Source organism: Orycteropus afer, unplaced genomic scaffold (genome assembly GCF_000298275.1).
Source record: "Orycteropus afer afer isolate SDZICR_OR568_19922 unplaced genomic scaffold, OryAfe1.0 scaffold00935, whole genome shotgun sequence".
Lineage (NCBI taxonomy): Eukaryota > Metazoa > Chordata > Mammalia > Tubulidentata > Orycteropodidae > Orycteropus > Orycteropus afer.
This window is the reverse complement of record NW_006922522.1, coordinates 107147-115388: the sequence shown is the minus strand read 5'-3', so window position 1 is coordinate 115388 and position 8242 is coordinate 107147.

Here is an 8242-nt window from a genome sequence, read left to right as displayed (position 1 = left end):
ATTTCTTTTCTTTCTTTTCTTAAATTTATCTTGCTGATAATTTATGGAATAAATTGTATACCCATAATAATTTGAAGCCATTTTATATAAATTTCAAGAGAGTCTAGCATAAAAATCTGTATGCTACTTTAATTTTGGCAGCTTAAATTTGTATTATAACAATTTTTAGAAAATCCAGACATCTATGAAAAATAAGGAATATCCATTAACATTATTAGAAAGTAGATCAATATAATTAAATTATTTATAAATTATTTTGACATAGGATATTGAAATCTGTATTTTGTAGTTTGAAGATTACCTTGCTCTCTTTCAAGGTTAGTATATTAAATTATTTTTTGTAAGCCTTGTGAATAAATACTATTAGTATGTAGGCTTCCTTAATTAAAACTAGACATCATACAAGAAGCAACACTTATTTTTCCCAGAAAATTTTATTATTAAAAATATTTTTTCATGGGTATAATTTTTTTGAAAAATACAAAAGATTGATGTACATAGCAAATTGTTAAAAGAAGATTTATGGCAAAGCTTAGAATCACAAAAATTGTGTTCTAGTTCCAGTTTGTTTATCTCATTTTGTGACCTCATGCATATTATCTAAATTTTCTGGGCCTTAAGAGTCTTTAACTGAAAAATGAGGAGATTGGAATCACAGAATTTTAAAGTATTTTCTAAGCTGAAAATTTTAAATTTGAATCAATGAAATTTATCATACAAGAGAAGAAATTTGACATTAAATAGATAAGCATTTAATTGACATGCCAGGATTTTTTTAATTTTTATGTGGGAGGGTGTTTTTGTTAATATCTTATACTAATGAATGGGCCAGTTTGAATATCAATTTTAGCAATCATCCTATATTACTTTCAAATATATATATTATTGTACATCTTCATTCTATGATTATAAAATAAGATGATATATAGTTGAGACTTCTAAAAATGGAATATACTCACCTTAAAACTTAAGCTATTTGAAAAGAAAATAGTAGTTGTGAGGTTATTCACAGCCTATTTCTTTAATCTACTCTGTTGCATAGCTCTGCATGAAATGTAACATCTGATATACTCTGAATATGCTCTTCCCTTCTAGTCTGTGTTCTAGATGTCACGTCTACTGGGAAGTTTTTTTTTTTTTCTTCAGACAATTAAGATGGTCATGAATGTAGTCAGTTTACAATCTGGAGCTTCAAAGCTATTATTAAATATCACTGCACCACAGATGTTGTTCATCAGTATGCCTAAAATAAATTGTGGATTAGATGTATTCAAGGTATACTTAAAAGAGAACACACACATGCACATATATTTGGAAGACAATAAATAAAGGAAAAAACAGGATCTGATTTACTCATATGTGAATCTAATAAATATTTTCTTTGTTCTTTAACTCTATCTTTTTTATTCACAATGATAAATCCTTTATTTTCATAATTATTTATAGTCTATTTGTTTAGGCCCATGGAAAAACTCTGTATGTAAAATAGCACAATTAAGGATGAAATGTTTCTAGTTACTCAGTGCTTTGACAGAATGAGAGTATTATTATATTATGTTATGCTAAAATTCAGGGGAGGCTAGGGAAAAAAAAAAAAAGAAAGAAAAAAGTGTAGTAAGACAAAAATTAAAAATTATGCCACCAGAGCTCCTCATTAGTCATTGTTGTTGTTGTTATATGCCATTGAGTCCAACCTGACTCATTGCAACCCCTCCTTGGGTTTCTGAGGCGGTATCACTACGGAAGTAAATTGCCTAACCTTCCTTCCGAGAAGTGGCTGGTGGGTTTGAACCACCAGCCTTCTGGTTAGCAGCCAAGTGCTTTAGGCACTACACTACCAGAGCTCCTTTATTAGTCATTAGAGAGATGCAAATCAAACTTCGATAATACATCAGCTTACACCAGAATTGACAGCAAAGTTAAAAAAAAAAAAAAAAAAACACAGAGCATTCTTATATTATGTTATGCTAAAAATTCAGGGGATGCTAGGAAAAAGAAAGAAAGAAAGTGTAGTAAGAAAAAAAAATTAAAGAGTTTTACAGAAATTTATTAACTAAGTGGTATCATGAACTTCATTTAAAAAAGTATATTAGAATGTGAATATGAGAGATAAGGAGATAATTTATACTTAGAAGTTTCTATTCTCTCAGAAATTCTACATATAGAAGGTATTTTGCACAGTAATCTTGTGAGTTAGATATCCCTGGCTCTAATTTACAAAAGAGGACACATAATTTTCAATGACCTTCCAAGTTGCTAAGGCAGGAAAAAGCAGGGCCAAAATTTTAATTATCATTTTTTTTTCTTCCCAAAGCTAAGGCTCTTTTTTTATCCCCCTATTCTCTTCAACAAACATCCATAATAAGTCTTGCATTAGATAGCAGAATTAAAAGACATGTACAAATAGAACATTAATCTCCCATTCCATGTTGTCTAGGATAAAACTTGTAGAAGCATTGTTACCCACACTATTGTTGGACATATTTTTCTCAGACTTATTTCCATATAAAATGTTGACTTGCTTTTAGAGATGTTAGAACTTTGATTAGTTATGAGAGAGTACCTCTTCTGTTATAATTAAGCTTATCACATGCACTAGTTTAAATGTCACTTTCCTGATTTATTTTTATTGTACCTGTGCTATTATAAAAATGTCCCTACTTATATCAATAATGTCTAGTTTGGAAAATACATTATATATTTACCCTAGCTATAACTTATTTTGCTGGTTTTGTTTTCAGTTTTACAAAGAATGAATCTAAGCGATATTTTTGGTGCTAAAATTATTGCAATCCTACTTATCAGACAGGTCTTTTTATTTCTTATTCACTTGCTCTGAATAGTTGCCAAGGACAGTTAAGATGTTTCAGTAGTATTAACCTTTGTAGAAACATGGATCAATGGATCAGAAAGACAAGCAACAAGAAGCTCAGTAGAATTTTATCAAAGTTATCTATGTGAATTTTCTTCGTATTATTAAAAAAACTAACAAAATTATCATATGTAACAAACACAAAAAGCAGGAGACAAACTAGATGACTGGACCTCCTAAAACTTAAACACTTATTCATATCAAAAGAGTTCCTTTTAAGAAGTGGCTAGAGGATTTGAACCACCAGCCTTCTGGTTAGCAATCAAGTGCTTTAGGCATTACGCCACCAGAGCTCTTCAACAGTCACTGTTGTTGTTATATGCCATTGAGTCAAACCTGACTCATAGTGATCCCTCCTTGGGTTGCTGAGGCAGTATCACTATGGAAGAAGATTGCCCAACCTTCCTTCCGAAGAGTGGCTTGTGGGTTTGAACACCTGGTTAGCAGTTGAGTGCCTTAGGCACTACGCTACTAGAGCTCCTTCATTAGTCAGAGAGATGCAAATCAAAACTATGGTAATACATCAGCTTACACCAACATTGACAGCAATTAAAAAAAAAAAAAAAAAAAACAGAAAACAACAAATGCTGGTGAGGGTGTGGAGAGATTGGAAACCCTCATATACTGCTGATGGGATTGTAAAATGGCCCATCCACTGTGAAAAACAGTACAACACTTCCTTAAAAAGCTGGAAATAGAAATACCCAATGAACTAGCAGTCCCACTATTATATATATATGCCACAAAAATGAGAGCCATGACATAGATAGGTATATTCACACTCATGTTCATTGCAACACTATTCACAAGAGCAAAAAGATAGAAAAGTCCTAGGTGCCCTTCAGTAGATGAATGGATAAAGAAACAATGGTACACACATATAATGGAATACTGTACAATGTTAAAGAATAACAATGAACCTGTGGAAAACCTCAAAACATGGATGAATCTGGAGGACATTATGCTGAGGAAAATTGTTCAATCACAAAAGGACATATATTTTATGAGACCATTATTATAAAAAGTCAAGAAAAGTTTTCACGCAAAAATAAATGTTGTTTTATGGTTACCAGAGGTGGGAGAGGAACACAAGGTGAATTAGTACTAGAGGGCAGACATATATTAACTTGGTTGAAGGAGAAGGCAATATACAATAAGGGGGATGTGAGCAAAACATAATCAAGGAAAAGGAAGACACTGTGAAGTGTATAAGAATTAAGGGAATAGTGGTAAATTCTATTACACACACAATCCTTCAGTAATAACAATACTCTATGAGTGGATACATAGATAGATACATAAGGGATGGGAAGGAGAATACGACTTTACCCACAAATATGTATAGGTTACAGCAGATATCTATATGTATATATTTACGTATGCTGCAAATATATCCACGAATATAGTTGAGCATACAGAGGGCAAAGTTATGAAACTCTCTTATACATAAGAGACCTTGAGTCTCTTGAGTGACTGAGTCAATGAGCCTGAGGGCTCAGGACCATACTCAAGGAACATCAATATCAATTGTAACAACATACTCCTCAAGTAACATATTCTAACTCCTACTTTGGTGAGTAGTGACTGGGATCTTAAAAGCTTATGAGCAACCTTCTAAGATGCAACTTTTTGTCTCTCCTTGTTCAGAGAAAAGATGAGTGAAGAAAACCAAAGATGTATAGAAACAATTAATTCAAAGGACTAATGGACCATGTGAAACATAATCTCCAAGATCCTGTGACCAAAAGAACTAGATGGTGCTCAGCTTCCACTACTGACTTTAGTAGTTGACACTTACCAGTTGGATGGTGTGGTAGTGAAAATGGGTCAACTTGGCTGGCCCATGACTTTGAGTAGCTTGGCAGCTGGATGCAGTTATTCCCCTTGATGAGACTGGATGTGGTGTCATCAACTCCATAGTGGAATCTGCTGTGAGAAACTAATTAACTGCCTTCTGGGTGTGGCCTGCTTCCAGTTTATGTGGGCAAGCTTTGAGAAAGACTCTAACTTTTCCTATATTTGGGATCTGCATTTGGCCAGGCCTTCATCTTCACTTCCTAGACTTGAACCAGTGGACTTCCATATTGCCTACTGATCTTAGGGTAGCTTCTTGGACTTGAACCTCCCTTGTTGCCTGATTGACATTGTGCCATTTTACCTTCAGCCCTTGGGTTCATCAGCCTCAGCTCCCAGTAGCTGCCTGAATTAAAAGATATATCTCCAGCTCCAGTGGACCTTGAAAAGAGGCAAAACTGAGGTCCAAGGTCAAAGGACCTTCACTTAGGGTTGGCACTCTGAATTTGGACTTCTAACCTCTGAAAGTGTAAGAGAATAAATTCCTGTTTGTTACACCATCCATTTGTGCTATTTATATTATAGCAGAACCAAGACAGATGGGGACTGGTAGAATTCTGGAGACTATGACCTCAGTCACTCTTAAGGCCTGGCACTGAAGTTACCTCTGTGGTTCAATTTTCAAACAAACAATAGGTATACAAAGTGAACAAAAACCCTAGAGAAATATGCACTGCTTAGAACAATCAACTATTTGATATCAAAAGGGTAACATTTGCCTGAAGACAAATTTCAGAAGGCAGGAGGGTTAGGAAAGAGGGAGGAATTAAAATGGAAAAAACATAAGGAGGAACTGACAGGGGGAGTAAATTTTATTTTCTTTCTCCTTTAGGATCATCCAAATATGCTTTTTACTTTTTTTTTTTTTTTTTTTGAGAATACATAACATAAAGAATGTATAATAGTCTTTGGGTTTTTTTTTTGATGTATAGATCATGTTTGTGTGTGTGTGTGTGTTGTATATTTCTAAATCAATTGGGTTTAGTTGATTACTACCTAACAACTTACACAATGTCTGATTTCAAGGTGGTATGGATTCTGGGTCTCCAAATCTCTTGTTCCTTTGCAGCCGACTTGCCGAGTGCAACACGCCATCTAAAGTCCTGACTGCTGCTTCCATTGGCCTCAATTGTAGAACCAAGCAACGTGAAATCTTTGACAACCTCAACCTTTTCTCTGTTTATTGTGATACTGCTTATTGATCCAGTTGTGAGGATTTTTGTCTTCTTTATATTGAGATGTTATCCATACTGCAGACTGTGTTCCTCAATCTCCATCAGTAAGTGCCTCAAGTCATCCTCACTTTCAGCAAGCAAAGTTGTATTGTCTGCATATCTCAGGTTGTTAATGATTCTTCCTCCAATCCTGATGCCAGAATTTTCTTCATATAGTCCAGCAACAACAGCTAGTTGGTCCTACTTACACTAGACAAAATGGTCAAACAGTGAGATGAGCTCAGGCCTGCTGAATCACAGCTTAAGGGCCACATAAAAGACCTCAATGTTTCCAATTATGCTCTGAAAGAAAACCTTATTTCTTCTAGTAGCAGAGCTGATATTGCTGAAAACCGAACCTAGAGTCTTATTGTAAGGGTGGCTGAATTACAATGCCAATTAAATTACCAACCCAGAACGGTGTCTGAAGTTAAAGTGAGGGCATTGATTGGGAAAAAATGGGATTCTTAAACCTGGAATGAGGACATATGGGCAGATAGTCAGGAAGATCAGGATATGGAGCCTGTAAATTCTGTTGAATCCCTCCCATCTGAACGGATTACTGTGAAGCCATTATCCCCTCCACCTCAGTTTGATGGGATTAACCTAACTGTTCCTGCTGGGTTGTCTGAGATGGAGGTCATGGATGATGTTGCTGAATGTTCTCAGGAACTGCCCCAACAACACATTGTTGCTGCTAGACCTATTACTAAAGTTAAATACAACTGAGCCCCAAAGGGTGAAATACAATGTGTGACTGAGAAGGTGGTATGCTACATCTGAAAAGATCTACTCGATTTTGCTAATATGTACAGAGAGAAACCTGAGAATACATATGAGAATGGCTACTGAGGGTGTGCGATAATGGTGCATGGAATGTAACATTGGATCAGTTTGAGTTTATTGATTTAGGACCATTAAGTATGGATTCTTCTTTTAATGTTTCAGCTCAAGAGGTTAGGAAAGGATCTAATAGTTTATTTGGTTGGCTTACTGAAGCATGGATTATGAGGTGGTCTACCTTAAGTCAAGTTGAAGTACCAGACCTGCCTTGGTTTAATGTAGAAGAAGGTATCCAGAGGCTAAGGGGAATTGGTCTGTTAGAATGGATTTATCAGATTAGACCCCTAAAGCCAGAAATGGAGAGTCCAGAAGACCCACCTTTCACCAGTATGGTGAGTAATAAATTTGTGAAGGGAGCTCCAGCATCCTTGAAGACTGCTGTGATTGCTATTTTATATAAGCCAGATTTGACAGTGGGAACTGCGCTAATTGAACTTAACTACGATGGGGCTGATTGGACCTCCATGGTAGTAGAGGCCAAGTGGCAGTAGTTAATTGTCAAAGACAAGGTGAGCATGGTTACCATAATGGACAGCAGAGTCAGAACAGTAATCAGACTAGCTGACTCATATGGAATTATGGCATTGGCTGCTTGTGCCACATTCACTAGTAGTGAAATACATGGCAAACTTACTAAATATTTACTGGGTCTGTATAGACAGAAGAATTCTAGGTCACGTGAACAGCAGTCTAAATTGAGTCACCAGAATACAGAGTCAGGGCCCCTAAATAAATTCCCAGAGTTGAGTCAGTTTACAAACCCACAATCCCTTGAATAAAGGGGAGCCCAGGTCCCTTTGAGGAAGGATCCCACTACATTGCCAAAAATGTCAATCTTTTTCCCAGCCTTCTTCAAAGGGATCTGAGGGCTTTTATGAGAGTGACTGTCACTTGGGCCATATGATCTGGCTGATCCAATGGTACCTGAAGTGTCCATAGTAGATACAAATGCTGTGTGGAGTCTTTGGTAGGTCCTTATTGGCGATTCCAACACAGATCCTTGGGATTTTGGAGCAAATTTTTGCTTCCTGTCCCTGCTACCCTATGCTCAATGAGTCGGGACATCTTAGTCCTAAAAGGAAGAACACTGCCACCTGGAGACAATACTGACTGCTTTGAACTAGAAGTTAAAAATGACATCCAGCCATTTTGGCTTCTTCATTCCTCTGGATCAACAAACAAAGAAGGGCATTACTGTTACTATGTGTGTGATAGATCCTGATTACCAAGGGGAAGTTGGATTTACATAATGGAAGTAAAGAAGAATGTTTCTGGAATACAGGAGATATTTTAGGACGTCTCTTAGTACTACCTTGTCCTGCAATTCAAGTCAATGGACAATTACAGCAACCCCATTCTGATCTGACTTCTGGTGGCCCAGACCCTTCAGAAATGAAGGTTTGGGTCACCCCACTAAGCAAAGAACCACAACCAGCTGAGGTGCTTGCTGAAGGCAAGG